Genomic DNA, 21,882 nt, shown 5'->3' on the forward strand with positions numbered 1-21,882 from the left:
ACCTCCTCGTGGGAGCACGAGGTAGCGCCGATACAGTCATCAATGTAGCGAAGGAAAAGATGGGGGGTGGGGCCAGTGTAGTTGCGGAAGATGGATTGTTCCACATACCCTACGAAGAGGCAGGCATAGCTGGGGCCCATGCGGGTGCCCATGGCTACTCCTTTTGTTTGGAGAAAGTGGGAGGATTGGAAAGAAAAGTTGTTCAGGGTGAGGACAAGTTCAGTCAGTCGAAGGAGGGTGTCGGTGGAAGGGTACTGGGTGGTACGGCGGGAAAGGAAGAAGCGGAGTGCTTTGAGTCCTTCGTGATGGGGGATGGAGGTGTACAGGGACTGGATGTCCATGGTGAAGATGAGGCGTTGGGGACCGGGGAAGCGGAAACCCTGGAGGAGGTGGAGGGCGTGGGTGGTGTCACGAACGTAGGTGTGGAGTTCTTGGACTAATGTGGACAGGACCGTGTCGAGGTAGGAGGAGATGAGTTCAGTGGGGCAGGAGCAGGCTGAGACGATGGGTCGTCCGGGGCAGTCAGGTTTGTGGATTTTGGGCAGGAGGTAGAAACGGGCGGTTCGGGGTTGTGGTACTATGAGGTTGGAGGCGGTGGATGTGAGGTCCCCTGAGGTGATGAGGTTATGGACGGTCTGGGAGATGATGGTTTGGTGGTGGGGGGTGGGGTCATGGTCAAGGGGGCAGTAGGAGGAGGTATCTGCGAGCTGGCGTTTGGCCTCAGTGGTGTAGAGGTCGGTGCGCCAAACTACTACTGCGCCTCCCTTGTCAGCTGGTTTGATGGTGAGGTTGGGATTGGAACGGAGGGAGTGGAGGGCTGTGCGTTCCGAGGGTGAGAGGTTGGAGTGGGTGGGAGGGGTGTGGGAGTTCAGGTAGCGGTTAATATCGCGGCGGCAGTTTGCAATAAAGAGGTCGAGGGCAGGTAGGAGGCCAGCACGGGGTGTCCAGGTGGACGGGGTGTGTTGGAGGTGGGAGAAGGGGTCGTCAGAGGGTGGGTGAGGGTCTTGATTGAAAAAGAAGGCACGGAGGCGAAGGCGGCAGAAGAATCGTTCAATGTCACTCCGTGTATTGAATTCATTGACCCGAGAACGTGTGGGAACGAAGGTGAGACCCCTGCTGAGGACTGATCTCTCATCCTCAGAGAGGGGCAGGTCCGGAGGGATGGTGAACACACGGCAGGGCAGGGAGCTAGGACCTGGAGTGGGACTGGAGCTGGATGTGGGGGCGGGGTTAGGCCTGGGGGCGGGGACAGAGGTCGGCGGGGGGGCGTGGTTAGGCGCGGTGACGGAACTCGGCCGGGGGGCGGGGTTAGGCGCGGTGACGGAACGCGGCCGGGAGGCGGGGTTAGGCGTGGTGACGGAACGCGGCCGGGAGGCGGGGTTAGGCGTGGTTAGGCGTGGTGACGGAACGCGGCCGGGAGGCGGGGTTAGGCGTGGTGACGGAACGCGGCGGGGGGGCGGAGACACATGCGGCGATGTCCGAATGCAGGTCGCGACGTCACTGGGGGTGGAAGTAGCTGCGGCGACCACGGAGACAGAGTTTTTCCCCATACTCGCGGAGGTTTCCAATCTGTTGGCAATCTGAAGGGCAGGAGAGGCTGAAATGACAGAGTAACAATATTAACCAAAATGATGCAAGGAACGGGGTGGAGGGTGCAGTGGGAAAAGAGAAGAAACAGAAGATGGGGTTGTAAATTACAGGATCCTTACCAACTGTCATCTGAAAGGGATCTAAACAAAAGAAAACTGACAGCGATAACAAAGGGAGGTACTCTGTCATGTCCCCTTCACTGTTTACAGGATGCATGATGACTGTCAGATTCTGAATCAATTCTTTCTGTTTCTCATTGTTAACTCAAATATGCCCATTTACTCTCAGTTTTCAGGAAATGGACCTGGAGTCAAGTGACCAATTCATTGGTTTTACAGAAATTCTGTTCCAACCCAGTTTCAGTGGGAGGACACAGGCAAATGTCCTCAGGCTGTTGGTGCAATGGGCCTGTCTTCTCAGGGCACTGTCATATCCCAAGAATTCTGTACTAACCAAAAACCCACTCTGTCTGTCACTGATGAGCAATCTTTGTTGACATGACAAAGAAAATTTACAGCCCAGGAACAGGCCCTTCAGCCCTCCAAACCTGATCCGATCCAAATCAACTGTCTAAACCTGTCGCCCAATACCTAAGTATCCCTCTGCTCCCCACCTACTCATGCATCTGTCCAGATACATCTCAAATTAATCTGCCATAGCTGCCTCTACTACCTCTGCTGGGAAGCCATTCCAGGCACCTACCACCCTCTGTGTAAAGTACTTGCCGTGTGTATCCCCCTTAAATTTTTCACCTCTCACCTTGAAAGTATGACCTCTCATTATTGAATCCTTCACCCTGGGAAAAAGCTCATCTCTACCTAGGAAAAAGTGAGGACTGCAGATGCTGGAGATCAGAGCTGAAAATGTGTCACTGGAAAAGCGCAGCAGGTCAGGCAGCATCCAGGGAACAGGGGAATCGACATTTCGGGCATAAGCCCTTCTTCAGGAATGAGGATTCCTCATTCCTGAAGAAAAGCTTATGCCCGAAACGTCGATTCTCCTGTTCCCTGGATGCTGCCTGACCTGCTGCGCTTTTCCAGTGACACATTTTCAGCTCATCTCTATCTACCCTGTCTCTCCACTTCATGATTTTGTAGACCTCAATCATGTCCCCCTCAATCTCCTTTTTTCTAATGAAAATAAACCTAACCTACTCAACCTGACCAGAACTATATGCAGTATTCCAAATGTGACCAAACCAAAGTCCTATACGAGTGTAACATGATCTGCCAGCTCTTATAGTCAATACCCTGTCCGATGAAGGCCTTCTTGACCACTCTATCCACCTGTGCAGCAACCTTGAGGGTACAATGGACCTGCACTCCCAGATCTCTCTGCTCATCAACTTTCCCTGAGGCTCTTCCGTTTACAGTACAATTCGCTCTAGAAATAGACTTCCCAAAATGCATCACCTCACGTTTACCTGGATTGAACTCCACCTGCCACTTCTCTCCCCAACTCTCCAGTCTATCTATATTCTCCTGTATTCTTTGACAATCCCCTATGCTTTCTGATAGTTCACCAATCTTCGTGTCATCTGCAAACTTGCTGATCATACCAACAGTGCCCTCTTCCAGATCATTTATGTATATCACAAACAATAGAGGCCCCAGTACAAACAACAGTGTCCCTGCAGAACCTTTCTCCATTTCGAGAAACTCCCTTCAACTACTACTCTCTGTCTCCTGTTGCTCAACCAGTTCTTTATCCACCTAGCTAGGACACTCCACACACCATGTGGCTTCACTTTCTCTATTGGTTTACCATGGGGAACCTAATCAAATGCCTTACTAAAGTTCATGTGTTTGACATCTACAGCCCTTCCTTCATCTATCAACTTGGTCACTTCCTCAAAGAACTCTATTAAGTTGGCAAACGCACAATCTCGCCCGCACAAAACCATGCTGCCAATCATTGATAAGCCCATTCTGTTCTAAGTATATATAGATCCTATCCCTCAGTACCTTCTCCTACATATTTCCCACCATTGACATCAGGTTCACTGGTCAGTAGTTACCTGGAATATTCCTTCTACCTTTATTGTACAGGGGCACAACATGAGCAACCCTCCAGTCCTTCTGCACCTCACCTGTTTTTAGGGATGCTACAAAGATATCTGTCAGGGCCCCAGCTATTTCCATTCTCGCCTCCCTCAGCAATCTGGGATAGATCCCATCTGGTTCTGGGGATTTGTCCATCTTAATAACCTCTAGCCTACCCAAAACAACTTCCTGACTGATGTTAACGTGATCCACGCTAATCAAATATGTATCTCTAATCTCGACATTCATCATGTCCCTCTCTTCTGTGAATATTGATGCAAAGTAATCATTCAGAATCTAACCCATTCTCTCAGGTTCAACACACAGCCTTCCTTCATTATCCTTTAGTTACCCGCTTGCTTCTTATATAAGAATAAAAGGCTTTGGGATTGTCCTTAATTCTGCTTGCTAAAGTTATTTCATGACTCCTTTTAGCCCGCTTGATTCATCATTTAAAACTGGTCCTACTCTTCCAATATTCTTCCAGGGCCCGTTCTGTTCTTAGCTGCCTTGACCTGATGTACGCTTCCCCTTTCCTCTTGGTTAGTTGTATAATTTCTCCTGTCATCCACAGTTCACGAATTTTGCCTTTCCTATCCTTTGCTTTCAATGGGACATGCCTACCTACCCTGCACTAACTTTAAGCTATCTTTGAAAGCCTCCCAAATATCAAATGTGGACTTCCTTTCGAATAGCTATGTCAAATCCACATTTCCCAGCTCCTGCCTAATTTTGATATAACTGGCCTTGACCCATTTTAATACTCTTCCTTTAGGACCACTCTCATCTTTGTCTACAAGTATTCTAAAACTTATAGAATTGTGGTCACTGTTCCTAAAGAAATCCCCCTCCACAACTTTTACCACCTGACCTTGCTCTTTCTCCAACACCAAGTGCAATATGGCCCCTTTCCTCATCGGAATATTGACATACTGCTCTAAAAACATTCTCCTGGACGCTTCTTATAAGTTATGCCCCATTCAGACCTCTGACACTACGTGTATCCCAGTCAATGTTGGGAAAATTAAAATCTCCCATCAGTACTACCCTGCTGCCTCTACATCTTTCCAAAAAGAATGTTTACCTATTCATTCTTCTACTCACGCTCACTGTTAGGAGGCCTGTAATACAGCCCTAACAATGTAACTGCACCCTTATTTCTCAGCTCCACCCATAATGCCTCGCTACTCAAGCCCTCCATAGTGTCCTTTCGCACAGCCGTGCTATCATCCCTGACCAGCAATGAAACTCCTCTCCCACCTTTGATTCCCTGCCTGTCCTATCTGAAGCGTCTATATCCTGGAGAGATAATGAAGGGGCTGGAACAGGATAAGGAGGGTGTAGGTGCTGGAAGGAAATTATAGAGATAACGAGGGGTGTTGGAGCTGGAGGAATTTACAGAGGTATGGGTTGGAGGCTGTTGGAGAGATATGGAATAATGTTGATGGTCAAGATGGCTTCTCACACAGGGAGGGATGTAACTGCTGGATGGTGACACAGAAAGAGGAAGGGATGTCGGGGATAGGGACAGATGCAGTGTCTGGGGAATGTTACAAAGATAGGGATGAGTTTGGTTGGATGGTGGAATTGAAAGAGATAGTGAGGTTTGTAGGTTTGGAAGGATTCTAGGTGCTTTAGGAGGTTACAGAGATAGGGATGGGTGCTGGGGCTGAGGGACGTTATAGTGAGGGTTTCAGTAACTCCCTGTTTGATCGCAGTGAGGCCTCTTGAACTGGACAGGTCAAAGTGTGACCTCACCGTGTACATCACAGAGAGAGCTCAGACATCACAATTGGTTTATAAACTGGCTTCATCGGAGACACGAGGCTGCTCCAGGAAACACAGGGAAGGAAACACTGACTGTGCCTCTGTCTGATCTGTCTGAGAGTGAATGTGATCAGCAAGAAGATCAAAACAGTTTCATTTCACAGACACCACATTATATTGTGTAAATCCCATTAGCGAGGTGATCAGGCAGAAGGTGGTGAGGTTTGAAAGGTCCCTGAAAAAAATCTTTGTCTTGAGGTTTTGGTGGAGATAGGGGAAGACAAGACAAGCTGCTTGATCGATGGGAGGAATGAATCCAGTTTGTGGCTAGAAGGAGAGATGAGGGCTGGGAAGGGAGTCGGGGATAGGAAAGGGGGTTACTTGAAATTGGAAAACTCAGTGTTGAGTACTCCGTGTTGCAGGCTGCCCAGATGGAAGATGAGGTGTTGTTCCTCCAATTTGTAGTTTAATTTGTTGTGGCAGTAGAGGAAGCCAAGGATTGTCATGTCAGAAAGGAAGTGGGAAGGGGAATTAAAATGGCCTGTGACTGGGAGGTCTCGTCGGCCTCTGTGAGCCTGGCTGAGATGCTTGGAAAACCATTCACTAAGTTTACCTTTGGTCTCCCAGATGTAGAGAAATCCACACCAGAAGCACTGGACACAGTAAACTAGATTGGAGGAGAGGCAGGTGAACCTCTGTCTCACCAATGATGCAAAACCTACCAGCACACCACCCCCATCACCTCCATCCAGTGCCCCAAACAGTCCTTACAGGTGAGACAATTTCAGATAACCCCCTTTCCCATCCCCTGATTCCCTTCCTAGCCCCTCCCTCTCTCTCCCTTCCATTCCTCTCATCGACCCTTCCTCCAAGCCACCAACCGGATTCACTCCTCCCATTCACCAACCAGGTCATCCCCTCTACCTGTCTTCACCGATCCCCATCACCTTGCCCCTGCCAACCCCTTTATCTGCAGCTCCCCACAAACCCACCCCCAGTCCTGAAGAAGAGTTACCCCCAAAATATTGCCTTCTCCACCTCCTGATGCTGCCTGGCTTGCTGTGTTCTTCCAACCTCCTGCTTGTCTCCCTTGGAATTCAACATCTGCAGTTTTGTTTTGTCTCTGAGCAAGGAAATGGTCAGCCTGTGGAATGTGGGATTCTGGGAGGTTTCCTATCTCCTGGAAATGTGACAGTGTGCATAAACTGGAGTTCTGTTTTCGAGAATGGGAGTAACTGTAGGCCATCCACGGGACTGAGGATGAGGGGAATAACACATTTATGGAGGTGGCTACATCACAGTTAGTGTGTATGGGCAAATAAGGAAAACGTGACAGCCAGGTATCTCAGCAGTCCCCTGAGATGATCGAGATCAGACATCAGTTTCCTGCTTTGGAAGCTTGTAATGGAAAGAATTCATCAGAGGAATGCAGACAGAGTCACGTCAGCTGGACAGGGTGGTAGGAAGAGTGGGTACACAATACTGATAATGGGTTCGTTAGTTAGGGAAACAGAGTGGAGTTTCTACAGTTATAAACATACCTTCAGCATGCGATGATAACCTCCTTGCTACCAGGGTCAAGGAAATCACAGAAAAGCTGCAGGAAATTCTGCTGCAGGAAGATCAAACGACAGAGGTATTGCTCCATGTTGGTGACAAAGACCGAGGTGGGAATGCAGGGATGTGGTCCATGAAACAGATTTGAGGCAGCAAGGAATGAGATTGAAAAGCAGGATGTGGAACACAGTATTCTCAGAATCACTGCCAGTCCCATGTGTTGATCAGAAACGAGCAGAATAATTGGATGGTCGAACATGTGTCTGGAAAACGGGTTCAGAAGGTCAGGCAGCATGTTTCAAGGCATTAGGACCAGCTCTGGAGCAGGTTAGAACTCAACAAGATGGACAGTTTACGTCTTGGTAGGACTGGAATGAACATCCATACAATTCCCCCAAATAGGTTTGTGAGTGCTGTTGGGGAGGTGATAATCAAGATTAGAAATGGCTTGGGAATGTAAGTGGCATCTTGGCTTCAAGGGAAGGCTGCATTCATAGCAGAACATCGAACACTTTCATATTGAGTTTATGCAACAAGACTCACAGAATCCGAAAAAACAAATGAAATCAGTGGAAGAACATGGAACATTTTGGATACACGAGTGAGAATTTAAAATGAGAATTTGGAGGACAATATGCCTGTGTTGGTTCTTGCAATCACAGGATGATCAGGGAAAATTGGGATATGCTGGGATACGCAAAGCAGGAGGGAGGAAGACATTTGGACAAAGTAAAGGTATGGAGTTTATAATCTAGTCTCAGTCGATATTTTAAATTCTCACTCATGTATTCAGGATGTTCAGAAAGAGAATAAAAGTGAATGGGAGAAGTGGTGTTAAAAATGTTTCAATACATCGATAACTCAGCGAATGAGCATCATTATAATATCTGTAGGTGGTGTAACAGTACCACGGAACATTGTTAATGATCATTTCGGCTTCAAATAAAAAATAGTTGGGAATATTCTTTAAAGAAAGGAAAATTCAGATTATTGCTAGAACCCTCATTACAGTTTTCTCTGTGCAATACTGAGATGTCATCTGATGAATACAAATAGCAACAAATCGATCAAAAGAAAAAGTGACAGTGAACCAAACAGAACAATCAACTGTCAAGCGGCTCAGGGCATAGATGGCGCTACAAACAAGAGTCATGTCCAGAAGGCACCATGGATAATAATAGTAAGTAAACTTATGAAGCATGATATCAAAAGTAACGTACAGTAGATCAGACACTGCCATGGTTACCAGATAGCGAGTGGTGCATGTCGAAAGACCACACTTTCCCACAGACAAGATTAGAATTGCTGCTGGACTAACTGTGAGAGAGAGAAAGGAAAAAAAGAGACAAAGTTACTGGTCAAATATTCTCTATGCATGATGTATTTTAGCACAAAGATAATTGTTGCTCTGTGTCTTATCATCTGAACCATTATAGTAACACCTCTCAAATCAAACAATTGCCCTTCTAGAGACACATAGGGAAATGCATCAGGAGCAAATCACTCCCAGAAACATGTTAATATACTCAATATTAACAATATTAATATACTCAATATTTTTGGGGGAAAGTAGAAGTTGTTTCTTCTCTTTCACAGGTTACTGTGACTGGCAGGAGTTTCCTATAAGACCACAACATCTGTTCCTCTCCCCCACACACTAACTCTCTGTTCCTCTCCCCCAACACACACACACTCTCTTTCTCTCTCTCACACACACACACACACACATAAGTCAATGAGTGAATTTGCATTTGCAGAATTGTATTTGCAGATGCATTCTATTTTATATTATTGACCAGAGACAAAGTAATTTGTGTTTTAACTCATCCATAAACACACCCTTGGCAAAAGCAAATTCAGCAAAACAGTGTGATTCTCATTGCGGTCTTCTCATTCTAACGCAGCAAAATGAAATACTGAAAGAACCCTCAAGATTTTTTGTAGCAGCAGAGAGAGAGCTCTATTGACAGTTTTAATTCCAAAACACCAAGTTCAACAACAGATAGCAGAATCTAAAACTTTGGGAGTTTGTGAGCCTGACTCCATCCACTCAGGATGTTGTGTAAATTTTAAAAATATCAAAGCTATTTACTCTGCTTTCCAAGGAGCAGACACCTCACCATTAGTTGACAATAGCTCTCTTCAAGAGAAACAGGACAAAATAAATCTCTCTTAAAGGCATATTTCCGACACACTGTAGTCCCATGTAGACCAGACTGTGTTAGAATGAAAGCTTTCCTTCTCTGAAAGACATTTGTGAAGGAGATGGGATTCTTTTTTCCTGACAACTGATAACAGTTTAGTGGTCACCATTAGACTGTTAAGTCTAGATTTGTATTGAATTCACCATCTGCCATTGGGGATATCGAACCCAGCTCCCCTTGTTCTCTGAACTCATTGTCTCACAAGACCAAAACATCATCATCTCCCCTAATCTTTGACATTGGACTGGATCCACAGCAGCAGTCCCTGATACCATGCTCCAAGAAGGCAGTGGAGTAGGATGTTCCAGCCAGAACTCATCTGCGCCACGTGTTCTTCTTTCTCTTTTCCTGTCCTTTTCTTCCTGGCCGCTGGTGAGCAATGATTCCTTGCCTGTAGAGATGATTCCCAGCCTCTGGAAACCACTCCCGTCCTCTGGGGAGCAAAAGTCCTTGCCAGCAGAGATGATGTGCACCCTTTGGTGATGACTCTTGGCCTGGCACAGAAGCCTCCTCTCACGATCTCTTGGCCTGGCCCAACAGCTTCCTGGCATGTTGTGGGCAGCCTTATGGTTCCCATAGCAGCATTCCGGTGAGGCGTGACATCCTCCTGGCCTGTTGCAAGGGCCTCCCAGCCTAGCGCAGCAGCCTTTCAGCATGGCGTGCCATCCTCCCATCCTAGCGCAGTGGCCTCTCAGTGTGGCATCCTCCTGACCTGGTACAGTAGCCTTACAGCACAGTGACCTCCCTGCCTGGTGCAACAGCCTCCCGGTCTAGTCTGGCGTAGCAGCCTCCTTGCATAGCGGCTTCCCGGCATTGTGTGTCACTGGTGCGAACTGAAAACTAGCTGCCAGCATGGTCTGCTGTCCTGAACTTTTACTTTTGTATCTCAGTCGGTACTGTAATTGGTGAGGTATAAACTCCTCACTGTACTCACCGTGTATATGTGACAATAAAGGCTATTCTATGTTTGCTCTCCTAGAACAAAATTGTGGTGTAATTCTGGTGATCTCCATGGAGAGTGCTAGTTAAACCATGAAGACTCCTAGCCCTAGTGTGTGCTCCAAATCTGGGAGGGGGATTTCCATTCACAGGGAGAGGGACTAGGAGAGAAGGTTGGGTGCATGAACCTGGACATCAGGTAAGAAGCTTTACTGAATCCCAGATAAAGTATCTGATTTCTAAACTGGAAAGATGCAATGAACTATGTTACATGGAGTCAGATTTTATTGGGTGTGAAGACTGTGGTTTAAAGGCTTGAACATGTGGAGGAATTCCATCACAAATATTGGAAGTTGGGTGGCATGGTGGCTCAGTGGTTAGCACTGCTGTCTTGCAGCACCAAGAAGACAGGTTCAATCCCAGCTTCTGGTGACTGTGTGCTGATTACACATTCTTCCTGGGTCTGTATCAGTTTCATCTGGGTGCTCTGGTCTCCTTACACAGTCCAAAAATGTGCAGGGTCGGTGGATTGGCCATGGGAAACACAGCATTACTGGGATTGAGAGGCAGGTGTTTGAGTGGGACGCTCTTCAGAGAGTTGGTGTGGACTTGTTGGGCTGAAGGACTTGTTTCTACACTGTGCAGATTTTTTTAAAAAAGCACTTCTTTTAATTTTGGTGCAATCTAACCTGGGACATGGTGGTTGGATTCACTGCTGAATACCTTCAAAGTTCTGATTGTCAGTATGTTCAGTCCTGTGCATGAGGGAGTGACTCAATGTCCAATCATTCACCTGTCCATAATGTTGAGGGCATCCATTTCTGGTTACTGTGGAGTGATTCCATATCTTGTACTGTCCTTCATAAAGTGTGGATATAAAATTCTGGAGGCAATCTGAGCTGTGGAGACTCCAAAACTGAATGCAAACATTTTGCAGTTAATGTCCATGTCAGGTGTCTCCCATTCTCTACTTTATTGATCCCAGATGTCTTCTTGTGGATGTTGTGGTCTTATAGGAAACTCCTGCCAGTCACAGTAACCTGTGAAAGAGAAGAAACAACTTCTGCTTCCCCCAAAAAATATTGAGTGGAGTGTTTAGAGGTGGAGTGGTCGATAGCCACATTTGATACCCATGAGGATGGCCTCAACGGGATCTGGGGTTCATGTTCCACTACAGTTGACTCCACTACAATATACGCACACATACACACACATTCTTATATGCACATACACTCACATTGACCCACTCACATACATATTCTATCTCTCAGCCACACACACATATAATCCCCACTTGCACACCCTCTCATAGGTTATACTCCGTCACACTCACAGTCTATCAAGCATACACACACACTCGCGCGCACACACACACACACACACACTCTCCCTTACACACACACATGCAGACACATGCATGCACATACACACACGCTCCTCTCTCCCTCACATGTACACACACAGACATTTAAGTCAATGGGCTGAATTGTATTTGCAGATACAATTTATTTTGCTCAAAAAGCACATAACTTGCAGGCAGTGAATGCAGGCAGTTAATCCATGTAACATTTTATAAGTTCCTACGTTGGAACTAGAACCAGTCTGACTCAAGGATGGAATACAGATCGTCTCTAACCTCACACATTTAATGCATTGTCTGAGCAGTATTGTCAATTTTTTTGTAAAACCTTAAGTTATCTCGGGAATATGACTTGAAAGAAATTCTGGAATTTACATATTAATGAACTAAAACCCGCAATCCTTTCTAAAAGAAAGACTTAACAGCAATCTAGATTTCTTCAATATATTGTATCAGTTGCATGACACTATGATCTTGTGCTCTAAATTCTGTGTCTTATGAACCTGCCCCATGAGCTACCTAACGAAGGAGAGGTGTTCCGAAAGCTATTACAGGTACACAATCCTTTATCTGAACCCTCGGGACCAGTTGGTTTTCGGAATTCAGAAGTTTTTGCATTTCAAAATAAGTGACTGTTTAATTGTGAAATTTTTAAAAATTGTACTGAACAGCAGTCTCGTTGGTGAGTATTACAGGCCCTGAGACAGAATTGATGCCAGCCAGTGCTGGGTCATGCCCCCACATTACATCTGAGTGATGTGGGTTGAGTGGTTATGGAGTTGGGTTAACTGTTTGCACGCCAAACAACTTTGTGAATGAGAAAAATCTTCACAAAAGGAACTTTGGATTTGGGAGCTTTTCAGATTTCAGGATTTTGAATAAAGGATTGACTGCCTGTGCTTCTAAATAAACCTGTTGAACTATAAAAGCAAATTACTGCGGATGCTGGAATCTGAAACCAAAAGAGAAAATGCTAGAAAATCTCAGCAGGTCTGGCAGCATCAAAGCTTTGACAAAGGGCCAGTTAGACTTGAAATGTCAGCTCATTTCTCTCCTTACAGATGCTGCCAGACCTGCTGAGATTTTCCAGCATTTTCTCTTTTGGCTGTTGAACTATAAGTTGGTGTCGTATGATCTGATTAAGATCTGATTAAGGAACAGATATTCTGTAAATGCAATTCAAACAGTCCTGAGTTTGTCACACTTTAGAGTTAACACTTGCTTCTTTGGAAGCGGCTGGGAATAAAAAATGGGCAATGTGTGACATAGTCGGGACAACCGACAAAGTCAGAATATTTATCATTATCATACGAAAAGAAGAGAAATGCCCGCAACTCGAGAAATTGGATTTGTGAGTTCTGTTAGTGACATTAAATATGCTGGGCAAAATCGAGTCGTAATGTCTTAAGTCAAATGTCTCATTCAAGATTTTCTCTATTTAATGGCCCACATTCTGCATTCTGTACTGTTAATTCTCTGACATGCTCTCAAACTCAATTATTAATCATAGTCACAATATTGCAGATACTAAACTCAGTTATTTGTTGAAACAGATATTTTTATTCCTATTAATATTTTTTTATTCCTGTATGTCCATCCTCCTATTCACGTGTCCACTCCACCCCCTTCCATGAACCAATCACAATTACCCCCACCTGCATCCACCTATCACCATCTCACCTGCCCTTCCCCCAGCCCTACTCCCCATTTATTTCTGAGCTCCCGTCCCCTTCCCTCCCTAGTCCCAATGAAGGATCCCAGCCCAAAACATCATCGACTTCCCTGCTCCTCCAATGCGGATTGACCAGCTGTGCTTCTCCAGCTCCACATTGTTGACTTATATTTGTTTATCTCCAGCGGATCATTTAACTTTGGAAACTTTGGACCAAACATATCCACCCAACTGAGAATATTTTCCCACATGCAATCCATCACATTTCCAAGCTACATTCATGGCTCCATTTGTGAACAGATCAGAAATGATAAATATAATAAAAATAAAGCATCACATGGTTTCAAATAAGTTATCATTCTATTTCCCACTGCAGTCAGACATTCCATTGCATTCAGTTCCTCACAAACAATTACAATTTATAGTCTGAGATATACCTCACGGGTATTCTGCTATTAGTGCTCCACATTTACTCCAATACTATATTTACAGATACCCACAGAAAAACAAGAATACTGGCTCAGAAGTTCATATCTGAGCAGTTACCCACACTCTGTACAATTCCACAATGACACATCCTCTTAGCAACATGAGGTTCCAGCCTGAGGTTTATGATCCCCATTCAGTACAATTCCATGATCAGAGTGATTCCTGGAGATCTGGATCAACAGTACACAACATTACAATCAATCTCTGGATAATGCAGAGTGTCTGTGAGCTACAGACAGAGTTTCTTTCCTCAGTTGAGGAATTACACCATAGAGTAAGTTTGAAAATGTTAACTGCAGACATTAATCTCACACAATGGAAACTCGCATTAACCCAGTGATCTGTCCTCACCAATGTCATGACCCCACACATCCACTGACTGATAAAAACCCACAAGATGGTCAAAGCCATCTCGGCTGACCCTCACTTTTTACTCCATAATAACCTGCTGTATCCATTGATTAGCACTGCTGCCTCACAGCGCCTGAGACCCGGGTTCAATTCCCTCCTCAGGCGACTGTGTGGAGTTTGCACTTTCTCCCCGTGTCTGCGTGGGTTTCCTCCGGGTGCTCCGGTTTCCTCCCACAGTCCAAAGATGTGCCGGTCAGGTGAATTGGCTATGCTAAATTGCCCGTAGTGTTATTTAAGGGGTAAATGTAGGGGTATGGGTGGGTTGCGCTTCGGCGGGTCGGTGTGGACTTGTTGGGCCGAAGGGCCTGTTTCCACACTGTAATGTAATCTAATCTAAAAAATCCTCCAAACCTGGCAATATCCTTGTAAATCTTCTCTGAACCTTTTCCAGTACAATATCTTTCCAAAAGGAAGGAGACCAGAATTGCACCCAATATTCCTAAAGTGGCCTAACCAATGTCCTGTACAGCTGCAACATGGCCTCCCAACCCCTGTACTCAATACTCTTGACCAATAAAGGGAGGCATAACAAACGTCGCCTTCACTATCCTATCTACCTGTGAGTCCACATTCAAAGAGCTATGAACCTGCACTCCAAGGTCTTTTTGTTCAGCAACACTCCCTCGGACCTTACTATTCAGTGTATAAGTGCTGCTAAGATTTCTGGCTGTGACAGTTGCTCCATTTTTGAGGTTGTTTTAGGTGTTTGAGGTGATTTCCTCGAATTCCAGGAGTAGCAATTACTGTTTTATTTGCTGTTGTATTGTTATGGAACTTTGGAGAGTTATTGATTAGATTCCCTACAGTGTGCAAATAGACCCTTTGGCCCAACAAGTCCACACCGACCCTCCAAAGAGTAACCCACTCAGTCCCATTTCCGTCTGGCTAATGCACCTAACATTATGGGTATTTTAGCATGGCCAATTCACCTGACCTGCACATCTTTGGACCTGTGGGAGGAAACCGGAGCACATGGAGGAAACCCACGCAGACACGGGGAGAATGTGCAAACTCCACACAGTCACCCAAGGCTGGAATCAAACCTAGGACCCTGGTGCTGTGAGGCAGCAGCACTAACCACTGAGCCATCGTGCCGCCCAAACTGAGAAGGTGACCAAACTGATGGAGGAGGGTAAAACTGTTGATGTGGTGTATATGGATTTCAGTCAGGCGTTTGATAAGGTTCCCCAGGGTAGGCTAGTTCAAAAAACTATGGAAGCATGGGATTGAAGGTAATTTAGTGGGTTGGATCAGAAATTGGTGAGCTGAAAGAAGACAGAGGGTGGTGGTTGATGGTAAATGTTCATCCTGGTGTACTGCAAGGATCTGTGTTGGGTCCATTGCTGTTTGTCATTTTATAAATGACCTGGAACAGGGCACAGAAGGATGCATTAATAAATTTGCGGATACCACTAACGGCGATGGAGTAGTGGACAATGCCGAACAATGTTACAGGTTACAGAGGGACATAGATAAACTGCAGAACTGGGCTGAGAGGTGGCAAATGGAGTTTACTGTGGGAATGTGTGAGGTGATTTACTTTGGAAGGAGTAACAGGAATAAAGAGTACTGGCCTAATGATAAGATTATTGGGAGCGTAGATGGGCAAAGATCTCAGTGTCCATACAAAGACCCCTGAAAGTTGCCACCCACGTTTAGGTTTAAAGAAGGCATACAGTGTGTGAGGTTTTATTGGTAGAGGGATTGGGTTTTGGAGCCACGAGGTCATGTTGCAGCTGTACAAAACTCTGGTGCAACTGCACTTGGAGTACTGTGTACAGTTTTGGTCACTGCATTATAGGAAGGACGTGAAACCTTTGGAAAGGTTTCAGACAAGATTTACTAGGATTGTCTGGTATGGAGGGAAGGTCTTATGAGGAAAGGCTAGGGGACTTGTTTTCATTCGAGACAAGAAGGTTGAGAGGCGACCTAATTGAGACGTATAAGATAATCAGAGAGTTAGATAAGGTAGACAGTGAGAGCCTTTTTCCTGAGATGGCAATGGCTCATACGAGGGGACATAACTTTAAATTGAGGGGTGATAGATATGGGACAGATGTCCGAGGTAGTTTCTTTACTCAGAGAGTAGGAGGGGCATGGAAAACCCTGCCTGCAACAATAGTATACTCACCACCATCGAGGGCTGAATGACCTCTCCTGCGCTGTATTGTTCTGTGTTCTATTTTCACCGTGAGGAATTGAATGGAAACTAAGTTTGCTATTGTTGAATATAAATGTGCAATTCAAAGACACAGAGACCTGACACTATGTTATTTCCTCTTTTAAACTTCTCATGTTTTTGTGTTAATTTGCCCAGACGTGTGTGTCAGAGTATTCAGTGAGGAAGAGTGAACAGGAGCCTGTCGTTGCATTTCCCTCTCTGGCCTGCAGTGAAAGATTACATTCCTGCCTCAGGTAACTCTCTGTGTGGGGTTTGCACATTCTCCCTGTGCCTGCGTGGGTTTCATCAGTTTCCTCCCACAATCCAAAGATGTGCAGGTCAGGTGAATTGGTAATGCTAAATTGCCCACAGTGTTAGGTGCATTCGTCAGCAGCAAATATAGGGGAATGGGTCTGGGTGGGTTACTCTTCAGAGGGTCAGTGTGGACTTGTTGGGCCAAATGGCCTGCTTCCATACTCTGAGCAATCTAATCTCATCTCATCTAATACTCACCTACCTCCATATCATTTATTTTTCTACCCACTTCATTCACTGAGAACAGATTACTTGATATGAATGTTACTTTTGTGTGTATGTAATTCATCTCTTGGTTTTGCTTGTGTTGTTCCACTTCCTACTAATTGTTGCTGATTACTAACAGCACTTTACACTGGCTTTACACCTCCAGTCTCTGTCATTTTGCCCCTCAGATGGAGTCATTCCTTGCCCATGAGGAAAGGAGTGTTATCATGTTGCTGCTCCTCCTTCTCCTTTCGGTCCATTCCTCACGTGGACTCCTCGTTCCGTTCTCTGCTGCACCTAATGTTGGCTCTGAGTTACTTTGATTGATTCACCAATTGAATTATTTTTATAACTGGATATGTCATGGCGTACTTTAACTGGTCTCTGAAATGTTTCTGTGTCACCACATAAATAAGGGCATTTGTGCAGCAACTGAAGTTCCTCAGCATGTATCCAATCTGACCAAAGAGACGAAAAGAAACTTTATCCAAGGAATAACCAGCATTAAAGAAATATAAAATATGCAACAACCAGAGAAGTATGAAGCTGGCAGATATGGCAAAGAGTACAATCACAGAATTCTTCCTGCCCTCCACCTCTGGATCATTCTGTGTTTTTCTCTGACCTCTCAGTTCCTTCCGCACCTTAATGGCCTCGAAGATATGTCTGACAGTCAGAATGTTGATAAAGAGAATAAAAGTGAATGGGAACAATGGTGTTAAAAAAGTCTCAAAATATCTAAAACCTATCCACCGAGGATCATTATAATAACCAGACCAGGTATAACAGTACCATGGAACATTGTTGATCATCTTTCCAGGTCTATATACAAAGGCATTTGGAATGTTCTTTAAACAAAAGAAGATGCAGATTGTTGCTAGAACCCTGGTTGCAGTTTTCCCTGTGCAATACTTAGTTTTCATCTCATGTAAACAAATGGCAACAAATCGATCAAAGGAAAAAGCAATGGTGAACCACACAGAACAATCAATGGTCAAGCGGTTGAGGACATAGAGAATGGTACAAACAGGAGTGATTTGCAGGAAACACGGTGGATAATAATAACGTTGAAATCGGTGAAGGATGATACAAAAAACAATGAACAGTAGATCTGACACTGTCATAGCCACCAGATAGTGAGTGCTGCATGTAGAAAGGCCACATTTGCCCCAAGCTAAGTTTACAATCACCACTAGACTTACTGTAAGAGAAAAAAAAGGTTTTAAGTTATTAATTAAAGTTTTTTTGTGCCTGAGCCCAGACTGTAAGTAATGACACAAAGATAATTGTTGTTCCATGTCATATGAAGCTTAAAGAATCTGAACCACATCTCTCTAAATTAATCATTTGCACTTTTAAAGGATATAGGAGAACATGAGCAGCAGATTACTCACAGAAACACGGTCATATACTCAAGGTGGTTTTGGGTCAGCAGCTGCTTTACAGGTTAGTCTAACTGGCTGACATTTCCCCTAAGTCCCCAGCATTCACACAAAGACACCTGGTATTAGGAAAACAAAGAACATCAGACACCTAACATGGATATTGATCGCAAAATTTCTGTATTCGGTTTTGGAGTCTCCATAGTTCAGTTTGCCTCCAGAATTCTATATCCACACTGTATGAACTGCAGGAGAGGGCATTTAATCACTCCACAATGTCCAGGAAGGCTGGGTTCTATATTATGGACGAACAAATGATAAGGCATTGAATCTCTCCCTCGTGCACAGGATTGAACATCCTGACCATCTGAACCATGAAGGTGTTCAGCAGCAAATCCAATCACATTGTACCAAGTTGGATACACACTACAATCAGGAAGACTTCAACATTTGACCCAACTCCTCCACCTGTCCAAGTTTGTACAACATAGCCCTCAGCAAATAAAACCTGAATTCATGCAACTTTGGTCACTCTAACTGTCCTGAAGAAGAGCCCTGCTTGAGACCTCTACTTTCTTCCTCCTGAGATACTGCCTGACCTGCTGTGCCTTTTCCAGCACCATGCTCTATCTGCAGCCCCCATAGTCTCCTCATTCCTCATGACCTGCTGAACCCACCCATTGCCCTGCTTTATCTGGGCTCCCATTTGGAGCGAGCTGCCTGAGCAAGATCCACCAACACAATCCCTTTCCATCAAGGAATGGGAAACATCAGGTGTCACTGAGAGGTGGGTTGTTACAAAACCCATCTGACCGATAGCAGACTGAACTACCACAGAGAGAGGGTGGTCTTCCAAAACTAGCCAGGGGCCGGTGATCAGCCAAACTCCATTAATGTGGTCTCTGTCTAAACCCATTCTGCACATTTTAGAAAAACACAATGCTGAGGACCCTCCTAACTGACAAACTTTAAACTCAGTCAGTAAGGACACTATTATCTGACAGTGGGATTTGCCTTCCTAAACGAAAATATATTATTATCAGTTGTTGATAGAGCATAGAACATTGCAGCGCAGTACAGGCCCTTCGGCCCTCGATGTTGCGCCGCCCTGTCATGCTCATCTGAAGCCCAACCCACCGACACTATTCCATGTACGTCCATATGCCTGTCCAATGACGACTTAAATGCACTTAAACTTGGCGAATCTACTACCATTGCAGGCAAAGCATTCGAGACCCTTACTACCCTCTGAGTAAAGAAACTACCTCTGACATCTGTCTTATACCTATCTCCCCTCACTTTAAACTTGTGTCCCCATGTGTTTGCCGTTCCCATACTTGGAAAAAGGCTCTCTCTGTCCACCCTATTTCACCCTCTGATTACCTTGTATGTCTTATTAAGTCACCTTCCAGCCTTTTTGTCTAATGAGAACAGCCTCAAGGCCCTCAGCCTTTCCTCGTAAGACATTCCTTCCATACCAGGCAACATCCCAGTAAATCTCCTCTGCACCCTTTCCAAAGCTTCCACATCCTTCTTATAATGCGGTGACCAGAACTGTACACAATACTCCAAGTGTGGCTGTACCAGAGCGTTGTACAGCTGCAGCACAACGTCCTGGTTCCGGAGCTCAATCCCTCTATTAATAAAGGCCAAAGCATCCCCTCTATTAATAAAGGCCTTCTTAACATCCCTATCAATCTGGGTGGCAACTTTCATGGATCTGTGTACATGGACACCGAGATCTCTCTGCTCATCTGCACTCCCAAGAATCTTACCATTAGCCCAGTACCATTCCGATTACGCCATCCACACTTGTCCACATTAAACTCCATTGCCACCTCTCAGCCCAGCTCTGCATCCTATCTATGTCTCTCTGCAACCTACTTCATCCTTCTTCACTATCCACAACTCCACTGCCCTTAGTGTCGCCCGCAAATTTACTAACCCACCCTTCTAAGCCCTCATCCAGGTCATTTATAAAAATGACAAACAGCAGTGAACCCAATACCGACCCTTGCAGTACACTGCTAGTAACTGGACACCAAGATGAACATGTTCCATCAACTACAACCCTCTGTTTTCTTTCAGCAAGCCAATTACTGATTCAAACTGCTATGTCTCCCACAATCCCATTCCTCCGCATTTTGTATAATAGCCTACTGTGGAGAACCTTATCGAATGCCTTGCTGAAATCCATATACACCACATCAACCAGTTTAATCTCATCTATCTTTTGGTCACTTTGTCAAAAAAGTCAATAAGATTCATTAGGCACGACTTACCCTTCACAAAACCGTGCTGACTGTCCTGATCAGATTATTCTTTTCTAGATGGTTATAAATCCTGTCTCTTATAACCTTTTCCACCACTTTACCAACAGCTGAAGTTAGACTCACTGGTCAGTAATTACCAGAGTTGTCTCTACTACCCTTTTTGAACAAGGGAACCACATTTGCTATCCTCCAGTCCTCAGGCACTATTCCTGTAGACCCAATGGTGATTTGAAGATCAATATCAAAGGCTCGGCAATCTCTTCCCTTGCTTCCCGGAGGATCCTAGGATAGATCCCATCCGGCACAGGAGACTTGTCTATTTTCACACTCTGCAGTATTTCTAATACCTCTTCCTTGTGAACCTCAATCTCCTCTAGTCTAGATGCAAGTATCTCTGTATCTTCCTCACCAACATTTTCATTTTCTATAGTGAACACTGTCGAAAAATATTTATTTCATGCTGCCCCTATCTCCTCTGACTCCACACACAACTTCACACTATTATGTTTGATTGGCCCTAATTTAACACTCGTCATTCTTTTATTCCTGACATACCTATGGAAAGCCTTAAGGATAATCCTGATCCTATCCACCAACAATTTCTCATGTCCCCTCCTGGATCTTCTGAGCTCTCTTTTTAGGTCTTTCCTGACTTCCTTGTAACCCTCAAGTGCCCTAATTGAGTTTTCACATTTTGTCCTAACATAAGCCGCCTTCTTCTTCTTGACCAGGGATTCCACTTCCTTAGTAAATGTTTTAAAAAATTCTCAAGGTCAGGTTCGTAGGAGAGTAGTCTGACACAGAACAAACAGCCAAGAGGCGAGTCTGCTAGAATATGAGCATTTTATTCCCCGCAGCGTCGCCACAACCAGGTCTCATACTTACAACGGGTCTGGCTTATACTCACTCTACATGTAACCGGAACTGGGAGCCGTCAGTTCTCGTAGAGCGGTTGCCAACAACCCACGCTCGGCGGTTAAACGTAACCCCGGAGCAGACTCCCGGGTCTGGCTTATACTCACTCTACATGTTACCGGAACTGGGAGCCGTCAGTTCTCGTAGAGCGGTTGCCAGCAACCCACGCTCGGCGGTTAAACGTAACCCCGGAGCAGACTCCCGGGTCTGGCTTATACTCACTCTACATGTTACCGGAACTGGGAGCCGTCAGTTCTCGTAGAGCGGTTGCCAACAACCCACGCTCGGCGGTTAAACGTAACCCCGGAGCAGACTCACCGAACTGGAGACTTTTCCAGCTGATATACTCTTTTCGAGATAAACATTCATGTGAACAGCAGAGCAAGGCTAAAAAACACATTCCATACTGGTTACATACAGATAAGAAGGTTCACACGGGACTAAGCAACACCTTAGATTCACACATGTATTGGGACATAATTTTAACTCTTTCACCACAGTAAACCACAGCTCAAGTGCTCTATATCTTCTTCCCTGCCTGACAGGTACATACTTATCTAGGACACACAGGAGCTTTTCCTTGAATAAGCTCCACATT

The 21,882-nt window shown here is 45.1% G+C and overlaps 1 long non-coding RNA gene across 1 annotated transcript in view; it reads left to right on the forward strand.

Annotated features, from left to right (window-relative positions):
• Positions 1–10,180: 10,180 nt before the first annotated feature.
• LOC148136134 (uncharacterized) overlaps positions 10,181–21,882 on the forward strand; it is a 51,916-nt gene continuing 40,214 nt past the window's right edge. The window contains exons 1-2 of the long non-coding RNA XR_015754701.1: positions 10,181–10,298; positions 16,349–16,446. This is a non-coding gene — a long non-coding RNA (uncharacterized LOC148136134). The remainder of the gene's footprint in view (positions 10,299–16,348; positions 16,447–21,882) is intronic.

This window comes from Chiloscyllium plagiosum, unplaced genomic scaffold, assembly GCF_037043375.1.
Source record: "Chiloscyllium plagiosum isolate Xiang-an unplaced genomic scaffold, Cpla_swu_hap1 HiC_scaffold_47, whole genome shotgun sequence".
Taxonomy (NCBI): Eukaryota; Metazoa; Chordata; class Chondrichthyes; order Orectolobiformes; family Hemiscylliidae; genus Chiloscyllium; species Chiloscyllium plagiosum.